The following is a 13,483-nucleotide window of genomic DNA, read 5'->3' as shown; positions in this document are numbered from 1 at the left end:
GTGAGAATATAAAATGGTACAAGCTGCTTTGGAAATCATCGTGGCCATTCCTCAAAATGTTTATCCTAGAGTTACCATAGGACCCAGTGGTTCTGCTCCCAAGAGAGTTGAAAACATGTCCACTCAAAAACTTGTACATGAGTGTTTATAGCAGCATTGTTCATAGCAGTCAAAAAGTAAAAGACAAGCCAAATGTCTGTTGACTGATGAATGTATAATGTATTGTATACCCATGCAGTGGAGAATTAATTGGCCATAAAAAAAAAGGTAAAGTAATAATACATGCTACAACATGGCGGAACCTGGAAAACATGATAAATGAGAGAAGCCAGTTGCAAAAGGTCACATATTGTATGATTCCATTTTTATGAAATGTCTAGAATAGGTAAATCTATAAAGGTAGAAAGTAGATTAGTAGTTACCTAGGCCATGAGGGTTGCAGGGAATAGTTTGAGGGAGGAAGGGGAGGGACTGCTAATGGACATGGGTTTCTTGGGGGTGTTGTGTGATGAAAATGTTTTAAAATTGAAAGTGGTGATTTGATGGTTGCACAACTATGAATAAATGAAAACTATTGAATTGTATACTTTAAATATGTGAATTGTGAAGTATGTGAATTATATCTCAATGAAGTTGTTATAAAAGAAGTGAATTACCTATACTTAGTAACTAATACGTTTGTTCCCTGTCACTAAAATGTGTGACCCATTCCTATATACATTGCTGGTGAGAATGCAAGTTGGCAGAACTCTTTTGGAAGGGACTTTGGCAGTATCTAACAAAACTACATATGCATTTGCTTTTTGACCCAGCAATTCCACTTCTGGAAGCTGACTCTGAAGATTTACCTCCAGCAATACAAGAGTACACGGGGACAAGATTATTCATTGCAGCATTACTTCTAATTGTAAAATAATGGAAACAACCTAAATGTCAATACAGAGGAGAATGATTAAATAAAAACTATGGTACATCCACAAAATGCTTGTATATAAAAGAATGAGGAAACCTCTATGAATTGATATGGAGTGATTTTTTAGGATTATATGATTAAGTATAATGCCACAAGCAAAGTACAAATGAGCATCTGTACTATACTAACTCATGTAAGAAAGAAGGCAGCATAAGAAATTACACATATATCTGCAGGTGAAATACAGGAAGGATAAACTAGAAACCACAGACACAGTGAATAGGAACAGGGTGGAAAGAATGAGGGATGGGAGTGGGATTAAAGAAATGGAGGAGGTTGTGACATTACTGAGTATACTTTTTTGTATGGTTCTGACTTTTGGAACTATGTCATTGTTTCACATGTTTCTTTTTGTTTTTTAAATCTGTAAAGTTAGAGAAAAAAATGAAAACAAAAGTGGACTAAAACAGAAACAAATGAACTCAACTGATTTCAAATGAATTACATAGTTAACAATGTGGGTTGGGATGGGGGCACACCAACACATTTTGAACACAGTATTTGGACTGTATGGCCTTACGGCCGAAGACAAAAAGACCTCTTTAAAAACTACCCAGTTTATAGGCTTTCGTTTTTTGTGCAGAGCTACTATGGGTTAGCAAATCCAAAACTACTTTCTATGTATACCAGGATTGAGCAAATGGTAAAAAAATATTTTATGGGTAATGGAAGCCAGATTTCTTATTGTTGGAGGAGGGAGTTTTAAATATGCAAAAGGAGAAGGCTAGAAGGAAGAAATCTTGTGGTGTTCAGTTGGAATTTGAAGTAGAGATAAACTGATCTTTCTTTCTTCCTTCTGTGTATCCATCCATCTGTCCATCCATCCATCAGTCTATCTGTCTATAGAAATAATTATAGATGAGACAGGGGTGTGTGTGTGTTTTTGTGAGTGAATGTATGTGTATGAATAAATGTGTATATGTATATATATTAATTTATTTCATACTCTTCTATGTCAACCCCTTGCATGGATGTGCTTCCTAGATAGTTTTTAGTCAGTAATTTTATCATTGATTAAACTTGCTAGGTAGGATATTACAAAAATATTCATTTAGACACTGTCTTTGTTTTTGTTGTTTGGCCATTTACAGAATGAATTTGTTAAATACATTTGCTAAAACATTAGACTTCTAGCTGTTTAATTTAATTTTGTAAATGTCCCCCATTTTCCTTTAAGAAAAACATTTGTGTTATTGATAAAATGTTAGTAAAGAACCACATTTAGCACGTGCAAGTGGAAAGCAACATGTCTCTAGCAATCTTTAGTGATTAATAGATTAAATTCATTTTTACATTTGGATTTATGTACTACCATCTAACTCATGACATGATCTAATAATAATCAAGATATGGTAATAGTAAAATATTAGTAATCAAGATGCTTTTATCTATAGTTGACAAAATGTAGTCTAAAGAAGAATTAAAGCTGTATTGGAGTCATTGGATTTGCTACTGAACACTACATTTAAAGTATATAATTATCGTGTGTATAATTATAATCATAGTCTTATAATTTGTATATAATCATACTCCTATACTTTGAGGAAGAAAATATGTGTGAATTGTAGGTATTTTAATGATTGTTAATAAATTAAGTAATAATTGAATTTTCTTTGGGTGATTTCAAATTATTAGCATCTCATCCTAAAAAAATTGAATTACATAATAAAGTCTGCCTTGCTCTATAACCTTTGTGAATATGTTAAAAAATAAAGTATTCTAGTAACCCCAAACTAATTTTTTGTTTATTACTATTTAATTTGAGGCAGTTCTAAGCACTTATAGCAGAGAGTTGACACATAGCCAATTACAAGTAACAATTTTAATAAAAGTTTAGAATTAAGTTTTTTAAAAAGAGCTATCTTTGCATCTAAATTGAGGCCTCTACACATTGTTTCTCACTAAAAGTAGTCAGAGATACTTGGAAAAAATGGCTGGTTTTGTATTTGATGCAGGAAATGTACAAAATAAGCCTGGAACATCTTGTTATACCAGGTAATAAGTAATAAGGAAGCTTCAAAGACTAATGGAATCTTGTCAGAAAGACTCAGGGTCCAACTTGAAGAGCTTCCTACAGGCTGAAAATTGGACAGTTTGAGCTTTAATAATATCTGTAGCGGATTGAGACACTTCATATATGTTTAAATACAGGAGTTCATAATGACTTTAAAAAATGACTGGTCATACTGGTGGAGGATGCTATTGAACCAGTCATTATTTTAAAAGTGGGAAATGAAAGGAAAGAATTGCTTATCCTATCTTTCCTGTAAGAACTGTACCATTGGGCAACCAAGTAGATGATGAGGGGGAAATTCATTTTTATAGAACTCTTCTAGCTAACAAATGGGAAAGGAATTATAAAATTAGAATATCATCATTTTGTAAGCCCTAATAAGTTAATGAATGTAAGCATTGAACATTGTGAAAATTAACACTACTAGAGAAAAACAGCCAGAACATTTGCCTCTTGATGTAAGACAAAATACTACCCATGAAAAAATCTTGCCCCTGCCAGAAAAAAGAATTGAACCTCAAGCACCTAAATTCAACTACTAACTTATGGAAAATACAGAAGAAGAAAATGTTAAATACTAACAGCAACCCCTTGCTGGATATAATCAGAAAAATCTAGACTGTAGGAAACTACAGAGCAACCAAAAATTTCTTCCCTCTCCTCCCAAGGTCTCAAAGAACAAACAGGAGGGGACACATTTAAAACTTAAAATTAACAAAGTTAAATAAAATTAGAAATTCAGATCCTCAGTTCAAGTGCTCAACAGCCATATGTGGTTAGTGGCTACTATATCAGACACTGCAGTTATGGAACATTTCCATCTTTGCAGAAAGTTCTGTTGGATAGGTATATTAATTTCCTAGGGCTTCTGTAATAAATTACCCACAAACTGGGTGGCTAAAATTGCAGAAATTTATTCCCTGACAGTTCTGTAGGCCAGAAGTTCAAAATTAAGGTGTTGGCAGGGCTATACTTCTTCTGAAGGCTGTAGGGGTTTATCCTTCCTTGCCTCTTCCAGCTTCTGATGGCACCCTGATGTTTTTGGTTTGTGACAGCATATTTATCCTTTCTAATATAAGGACACCAGTCATTGGATTTAGAGCCTACTCTAAATCTAGGATGATCTTATCTTGAGATCCTTAACTTAATTACTTGTTCAAAGACCCTACTTCCAAATAAGGTCACATTTGCAGGTACTCGGTGTATTGATTTGGACATAGTCTTTTTGAGAGACACAATTTTAACCTACTACAACAGTGCAACTAAATATTAAAAGGGACTAAGAGACATATCAAACAATTGCAATGTCTGGACTCTCTGGATCCTGATGCAAACAAACATTATAAAATTAAAAATTATGAAATGAATTCCCTGGGGGTCCAGTGGTTAGGATGCCCAGCTTCCACTGCAGGGGACACGGGGTTCCATCCCTGGTCGGGGAACTAAGATTCTGCGTGCCGCACGGCGCAGCCAAAAGGAAAAAAAAAAGTAATATAATATGCCACTTAGAAAAAAAAAACATAAAAAATTATGAAATGATTGCACATTAGGATAATGGATATCTGTATTAAGGAATTTTTGTTAGCTCTTTTATGGGTAATGTATTGCAATTATTTTTAAAGAAAGAACTTTTATTGTTTAGAAGTACAGCAATATTTACAGTTGAGATGAAATGATATATTGGAGATTTTTTAAAATAATGCAGGAATGAGGAAATGGGTAGTGTATAGATAAGGGGCTGTAAGCTACAGACCATTTAGCTTACAGCCTGTTTTTGTAAATAAAGTTTTATTGGAACACAGCCATACCCATTCATGTACATATGGCCTGTGGCTACTTTTGTGATATAAAGGCAGAATTAAGTAATTCAAACAGAGACCAGTGGGCTTCAAAAAACCTGAAACATTTACTGTGTGGCATTTTACTGAAAAAATTTGTTGACCCCTGCCTGGTATAGATGAAACAAGGTAGACAATGAATTGATAATAGTTAAAGCTGTCTCCTTTTTATATATGTTTGAAATTTCCCATAATATGTTAAATTTTCTGAAAAATAATTGACTGTTTCTCTGATTTGAGAGTAAGAAAGAACTAAGCCTAAAAAGAAAGAGAAACAAAGGAAAATACGTAAATATTTTATTCTATCAATATAAAAATTCTATTTGTAATATTTTATCTCTTCGAGGTATGAAATGAATATAGTAAGAAGTTAACATTTGTTAAATCTGGGTGTTGGAAACATGAGTCTTATATTATTTTGTATTTATCTGTATGCTAAAATATTTTTAATTAAAAAAAGCCAAACTGTTATGTTATAAATTTAAGTTAAAGTGTATAAGGGCAAACTACACATTTGGGAAAGTATTTGCAATATATAACAACAGTTTGAGAGCCTTAATACATACACATCCTTTATAAATTTCCAAGAAAAAAAATCTTCCTGTTAGAAAAGGACACATACAGTATTTGCCAAAGAAAGGCAATTGGCCGAGGTGCGTGTGGGAAAAATGTTTTTTAAAAAAAGAGAGAGAGACCATAAGCAGAAAAGTTAATTTTAAAAATTAGACACTCTTAAGATTAAGAAAATTATATATATGTAAAACCACATCACTATATATATATATATATATATATATATATATATCGAGAGAGAGAGGAGAGAGAGAGAGGGAGGGAGGGCAACTATATGTATATATAGGGAGAATGTAAAATTTGTAGTTTTGTTGTTTTTTGTGTGTATTTTGGCCAATCAGCTTGTTTAGAAAGTAGTATTTTAGAGTAAGTTGAAGTTTCTAAAGTTCAACAAGTGGAAAAAGAGTAATCTGTTTTTGGTAATTGAGCTTATTTGTTAACTGTTAGAAATTTCCGTTTGTAGAATATGTTTAACATCTTATGTATACTGATTGTTGAGATACTTCTCTAGAGGTTCTTAAACTTTAGCACATATCAGAGTCACCTAGAGGGCTTGTTAAAACATGGACAAGCCCTAGAGGGCTTGTTAAAACATGTTAAAACATAGACAATCAAAACCTCATCCCCAGAGTTTTTGATTCAGTGGGTTTGGGATGGGGCACAGGATTTGCATTTCTGACGAGTTCCCCTGTGATCTGATGCTGCTGGTTTTGAGGGACCACACTTTGGTAACTGCTGCTCTACAATGAAGAGAAAAGAGAACGAAAGGAAAAACAGGTATTTGTATTACAGCAACTAAGCTCTGTCTTTGATGCACAAGGTTTATGATCAGTTGAATATACAGTATATGAAAAAGCATTCCTTTTTTATTTAGAGAATCATTTGGAGCCTTAAGCCTGGAGTTTGTAACTTGTACAACTTTGGTATGTAGGTGATGATTTCATTTGTTTAGGCCTAGCTTTTTTGAACAAAACTGAGCTTTTTTTTGGAATTGTTTGAAGTATAGTTGATTTACCATGTTGTGTTAATTTCTACTGTACAGCAGAGTGGTTCACTTATACATATATATATGTATATACCTTCTTTTTTAAAATATTCTTTTCCACTGTGGTTTATGATAGGATATGGAATATAGTTCTCTGTGCTGTACAGTAGGACCTTGTTGTTTATCCATTCTATATATAAAAGCTTACAGCTGCTAACCTCAACCTGCCACTCCATCCCTCCCCCAACGCCCTCCCCCTTCGCAACCACAAGTCTGAAAAACTGACCTTTTTGTAGTTTATCAAGTTGCAGTGTTATTTAGGTGGATGAGAATAACTTCAAAGTGGAAATAGTGAAAAGAACAAGTGAGGTAAAGAAAAAGTATGATTCTACTAATATAAAATTAAACAGGGAAAAAAAAACATTTTTAGGGAAACATATTTGGTAAAATTATTTTAAAAAGCAAGGGAATGATAAAGCTAAATTCAATATTGTGGTTACCTCCCAAGGGAGAGTATTTATAGTCCATTATTTGTATTTATACCTTACTTATATAAATATTCTCTCTCTCTTTTTTTTTTTTTTTACTATTCAGTAAGAATAAATCCTAAAGCAAAATGCTCTATTTCCTTCATAGAAAAAAAAATCTTAAGAAGACTAAGGCTCCCTTAGGCTCTTAGCTGGGCCTGCCAAACGCCCTAGGCCAGCACTGTATGTTAGAATTTCTGCAGTGATGAAAGCTTTTAAAATCTTTGTCAAATGTGTCTAATAAGCACTTGAAATGTGGCTAGTGCAACTGAGGAAGTGATTTAAAATTTAATTATTTAAAATTTATATTTAAATAGGCACACGTGATTGGTGTCTACCATATTATTGCAACTCTAGGCAGTTTAGAACATGGTTTAGCCCTTGAGTTAATAATCTATTAATAATTCTCCTACAGAATATGCAATGTTTGGTTTGCTGACAATTTGCTTAGGTTACTGATTTCTGTCTGTTATCTTGTGTGCTTTGACTCCTACTTCTGCTTCTTGTGTTCAGTGGTAGCAGTTTGATTTACTTGTCTTCTGTGTTAAATTCCTAAAATTGAGTCTTCAGAATCAGAAGCTACTGGACTAAAGTTTATTGAAAATACAGTTGTATTTTAGTTATAATGTTCTTTGAAATTTTCATAGAATAATTTTTTTAATGTCAGAATTTTATTACATTATTTTCTGCTGATTCTATTTAAAATATCAATGCCATTGACTTTTCTGAGCCCTAACCAAAATTCTTTTTATTCTATAATTTGAGTCGTTCAGTAAATATTACTTGCTTGTTGTGAACCATGCATTCTTGAGAATTGGGGAATGATTGAAGAAATAGACTCTGACTTATGAGGTGAGCATACTTGGAAGTATTTTTAGAAAGCAGAATGTGCTTGAGAGAAACACATTGAATAGTCATATACTAGCTGGAGGAATGAGGGTATGACTGGGAAGAGACCAAACAAAAATGTTTATATATTTTTATTTTGTTATTTTGTCACTTGAGATTGTACATCAAAGTTCTTCGCAGTGTTCCTATTACTATATAAATGCTGTGGTTTCTTTTTTTTATTTGCAAAATATATATTTCAAAAAGGACTTGTGCCTGTAATATACAAAGAACTTGTAACCCCAAAAAATGACAACCCAGTTTTTAAAAAAATAAGCCAGAGCTATCTAAAAATACACTCCATCAGAGAAGACATATGAATGGCCAACAACACTTGTAAACATGTTCAGTGTCATTAACATTGTAATCAGAAAAATGCGAATTAAAACCACTGTGAGACACACTGCACACCATTTAGAATGGCTAAATTAAAACAACAACACTAAATCATAATACCAAGTATTGCTGAGTCTGTGGCGCATCTGAATTCTCATTTCATTTCAAATGGAAATAAAAAATAATCCAGGCACCTAGGAAAACAGCTTGGCACTTTCTTATAAATTCAACATACACTTACCGTATAACCCAACATTCCCACTCCCTGGAATTTATCCAAGAGAATAAATTGGATAAATTTATCCAATGAAACGTGTGTATCCTTTTTTTTTTTTGAGAATCATCATAGAAGCCTTATTCATAATAATACCAAACGGGAAACACCCAAAATATTTATCAACTGGTGAATAAATTAAAACAATTATACCACAAGATAGATAACTCACATCTATATAAAAGAAAAGTACTCAGCAACAAAAAGAAACAAACTATTGATAAATGCGTACATGGTTGAATCTCAGAAGCATCAAGCCATTTGAAGTAAGGCACTACATACTATGAGTCCATCTATATGAAACTTTTCTATCCTAATGATTCTCATATCCTTTCTGCTACCTAGGTGATGGTTATTGGTTTTACCTATGTAATATTAATACACTTTATTCCTTATGTTACAGCTTTGTTCTTCATCCTAGGTTGATAGCTTATTATGGTAAAAGGTATTTTCCAAATGTCTGAAACCTGTCACGCAGTGCCTAGAAGTTAGTCTGTTTTCTGTGTCCTGTAGGGGCCAGTAGAGTCTCTTGATTCAGGTTCCCCAGGTGGATGTTTGCTTTTTGGTCTTGTTCCTTTTACAGACCAGCTTCCTTTACTTATTTATCACTTTGCCCAAATTCACAAGATCTCCAACTTAAGCACTGTCTTTATGTCTGCCTCTTGGGTCCTACTCACAAGAGAACATTTGATTGTTAATAAGCCAGTGGATTGACTAGTCTCAGATTGGCCACCCCTGTCTCAACCAGTTAGTTGGGGTTAGGCACGTGATTGTTAACTGGTATGGCTGCCTAGGCTGCCCATTTAATTGAGTGGGGTTTGTGATATGTATATTATTATTATTATTATTAAAGCTAATTTTTAAAAATTTATTTTATTGTATTTTTTGGCTGTGTTGGGTCTTCGTTGCTGGGCATGGGCTTTCTCTAGTTGCGGTGAGCGGGGGCTACTCTTCTTAGTAGTGTGCACGGGCTTCTCATTGCGGTGGCTTCTTTTGTTGCAGAGCATGGGCTCTAGGTGCGCGGGCTTCAGTAGTTGCGGCCCGCTGGCTCAGTAGTTGTGGCTCGCCGGCTCTAGAGCGCAGGCTCAGTAGTTGTGGCGCGTGGGCGTAGTTCCTCCACGCCATGTGGGATCTTCCCGGACCAGAGCTCGAACCCGTGTTCCCTGCATTGGCAGGCAGATTCTTAGCCACTGAGCCACCAGGGAAGTCTGTGTGATATGTATATTATAAACTTAATTAAATGAATTCTCCATGTATTAGGTTTTTTTGGATTACTTTTATGCATGTTCATTAACAGATACTTTTTGAGCACTTATAAAAATATACAGTGACAGGTGACGGTGCTACAAAGACGGCTAGAGGCAGGTATAATCCCTGCCCCCAAGGAGTTAATAGTCTTAGTGGGAGTGACACATAAACAATAAAAATAATGTAATACAGTGATAATAAGCAGGTAACTAATACAAGTAGACTACTTAATAGTCATTCCAAATAAGGACTCAGAGTTGGATTTCTATCCCTGAGACAAACAACGTGGCCTTGAGTAAGTTTCCTAAAATATCAAAGTACCAGTCTTTAAAAAGAGAGTGATGCACAGCTTCATTGTGTCACCCCAGATAATGTACATGAAAGTGTCCTGTAAAGTGTGAAGCGTGACAAAAACGTTACCATTGTTTTATTGGACTATTTCATTACCTTCAATTTTAGTGTAATCTAGTAATTTGGAAAGACTTAGTAAACTTCGTAATTTTTGAAAGACTGATTTTTCCTACTGCTCTAGCCTTGGAGGGTGTATCATCTTTTTGAGACTTGATTTTTGCTTTCTTTTTCATGTGGACATGAATTTTGTTGTGATTTATAATGTATTGCCCTTTTTTATATTACTTACTTCTCTCTTAATTCTTCTAATAGATTCTCTGCCATTTTATCAGGTTCTTTCCTTGTGCATTGTTTTGCCTGTCTGTAATTTTACTTTTCTCTTTGAATTTAACATTTGAACTGTGATACAAATGTTTGAAGCTATACTTTTATACATAAGCATTCTTTCTCTATATATTATTTCTACTAAATTGCTTTATTTTTTAACTGAAATCGATATCGTTGGTATTGTTTTGTATTAACTCAGGTTTATATTGATATGTCATTATTAATTGATTAGTCAGGAGTAAAGGCAACTTTTAACATCTTTATTGGAGTATAATTGCTTTACAATGGTGTGTTAGGTTCTGCTGTATAACAAAGTGAATCAGCTATACATATACATATATCCCCATATCTCCTCCCTCTTGCGTCTCCCTCTCACCCTCCCTATCCCACCCCTCTAGGTGGTCACAAAGCATTGAGCTGATCTCCCTGTGCTATGCGACTGCTTCCCACTAGCCATCTGTTTTACATTTGGTAGTATATATATGTCCATGCCACTCTCTCACTTCATCCCAGCTTACCCTTCCCCCTCCCCGTTTCCTCAAGTCCATTCTCTACGTCTGCATCTTTATTCTGTCCTGCCCTGCCCCTAGGTCCTTCAGAACCATTTAAAAATTTTTTTTAGATTCCATATATATGTGTTAGCATACGGTATTTGTTTTTCTCTTTCTGACTTACTTCACTCTGTATGACAGACTCTAGGTCCATCCACCTCACTACAAATAACTCAATTTTGTTTCTTTTTTATGGCTGAGTAATATAACTATAGGTTTTATTGTTTAGAAGCCAGATATTTTATGCTTTCAAGTTATGTTGCTTTCTGTAGTTAATTCTGTTGGGAAATCTGAAAATGAATATTTTGTTTTTCATTTGAGGCAGATACATGCCACCGATCATAAGTCACGTACTACTGAATAGTCACTCACATTTGGATGGCTACCATATTGGATGAGTGGCTATCTCACTTAATTTTTCTAAAGGCACTTTACATTAACAGCTATCAGCAAAATTAGCTCTTCAAAAAGGTGGCTGATAAATATATATTATTTATTTACTATATGTATCTTGTGTTATGAATGATACAGTGTAGTTATGGAGTCTAGATTTCAAACAATGGCATTTGTAATGATTTGGAAGAAAGCATCTATATTAATTTTTCTTTACAAGTTATATTTTCAGTGTTGCAAAAGTAATATATACATACACACATACAGAAAGTTAAAAAATATAAAGCAAAAATAAGAAAATAAAAACACCATATTCCCATAACCTAGAGATGACATAGTTAATACTTAAGTGTTCTTCTAGATGTTTTTCTATGTATATGTATGTACACTTGTATTTCTTTACTAATATTATATCATTGTACACATTATTTTAGTATATGCTTTTTTTTAATTTTATTTTTTTTTAGTATATGCTTTTTTAAGTTAACAATTTCTGCTTTTCCATATCAGCAGATTTTCATCTTATCTAATCCATGCTCACATTTTTTCAGGTTTTTGAAAAAATATTATTTGCAGTTGATCTGCCCAAACCAGGTCCAATCCAGGATAACTCATATTTGATAATTACTACCCCTTAAGTCTTTTAAATCTAGCACAGCATCCCCCCGCCTCCCCCCCCGACACACACCTTTTTCCTGACACTGACTTTTTGATTAGACATTGCCTTTTGTTGTGCATGTCTGTTTTGTTGGGGGGTTGGGGTGAGGCAGCGTGTTTGGTTGTTTCCTGTTGGTGTTGTTTAGCTTGTTCCTCTATGTATTTTATCTTTTTTTCCCTCAGCTCTCTATATCTTTTTGTTGTTGTTGCTATTCAGAAGATATTGTGCCATTTATTGTAGACTTTTGGGCTAATAAGTGCCTTCAGCTTGCTTTCTGAAAGCTAAGGCAGTAAGAGAGTATCAAAAATAGAATGTGAATTTTGTAATCAAGTTTCAAGAAAAAAGCAGTAGAATTTGGGACTTCATAATGATACCCAAAATACTTTAAAAGTCTGTGTATCACGTGATTAACTATTTTGAAGGTAAGCTTTAACATCCTCTATTTGTAACTTAGGCTTCCAAACCTTTATTTCTTCTTCCCCACCTTAAGGATGAGTTCGTTCTAGGTCATCATTTTCAGCATGTCTAGCAGCCCAGTGTTTTCAGTTACACTGTGTTTAAATTACACACGGTACTTAGATTTGGTGGGAACCTCACAGAATATCAGTTCTGCTATTTTTTTAAAAGTTGCTCCCCCCCCCCATTATTTCCATATATGCTCATTAAACAAATTTTTGAAAATACGGCCAGAAAGAGAAAAAGAATTGTCCATAGTTGACACCAAATCTCTATCTACATTTTTATAAACTTTAAAATTCAAGTACACACATATTAAAAAGCATATAGATTGTCAGTGTTCAGCTTGATGAAATTTAGGAAAGCGAATACACCCATATAACTACCATACAGATCAAGAAATATAACATTACTGCATTCTAGAACCTGTTGCCTACCACTTCCTAGGCATTATCCCCTCTGGAAGGTAACCACTATTCTGACCCCTTTCATTTACATAAGTTTTCCCTGTTGGTAAACTTTATATAAATTGAATCATATAGTATGTGCTCTTTTATGTGGGGCTTGACTTGCTCACCATTCTGTCTATGAGATTCATGCATGTTGTTCATGTAGTTCATTCTTTTTCATTGTATCAGCTCTCTATATCTTGTATTTTAAGTTGGTATGTAGTTTTAAATTTAGCTAAAATATAAACCCCCCTTCTCAATTAATCATTCAAGCAGATCAGTATGGTAGCTATAAATACTGAATGATTTTGGTCCTCATCTTCCTTTTTGTTCAAAGACTAGAAAAGAAAGATGAGTTTTCATGAATTATCTATGTACACATTTCTTAATTTAAGATAAATTAATAAAAAGGAAATCTAGCTTCATTTATGTCCACAAATATTATTATCTCTAGCCTGTATTAATCTGCTTGAGTATAAATACAGGTTATCTCTAGGGTTTTCTTTAAAAATATGTGACAAAACATTTAAATTAATATTTTCTTTAAAAAAGAAATTGATGTGAAGTAGGTGCAATGCTGAACCAGTTGCATACCTTACCTTGTATTAATATGACCATTATTGAAAATTAGAAAGTTTTAAT

At 33.7% G+C, this 13,483-nt stretch overlaps 1 protein-coding gene across 6 annotated transcripts in view; it reads left to right on the top strand.

The window, feature by feature from the left end:
• TCF12 (transcription factor 12) overlaps positions 1-13,483 on the top strand; it is a 375,328-nt gene that overhangs the window by 48,536 nt on the left and 313,309 nt on the right. The window contains exon 1 of one of the 6 annotated variants that reach the window (XM_057542294.1): positions 6,041-6,175. The exons of the other annotated variants lie outside the window; for them this stretch is intronic. The gene's annotated coding sequence lies outside the window, so the exon portion shown is untranslated. Of the gene's footprint in view, positions 1-6,040; positions 6,176-13,483 lie in introns of those variants that run through there. 6 annotated transcript variants of the gene reach the window in all.

Source organism: Balaenoptera acutorostrata, chromosome 3 (genome assembly GCF_949987535.1).
Source record: "Balaenoptera acutorostrata chromosome 3, mBalAcu1.1, whole genome shotgun sequence".
Classification (NCBI taxonomy): Eukaryota; Metazoa; Chordata; class Mammalia; order Artiodactyla; family Balaenopteridae; genus Balaenoptera; species Balaenoptera acutorostrata.
The sequence above is the reverse complement of the archived record's forward strand: the minus strand, read 5'-3'. Positions and strand labels throughout refer to the sequence as shown.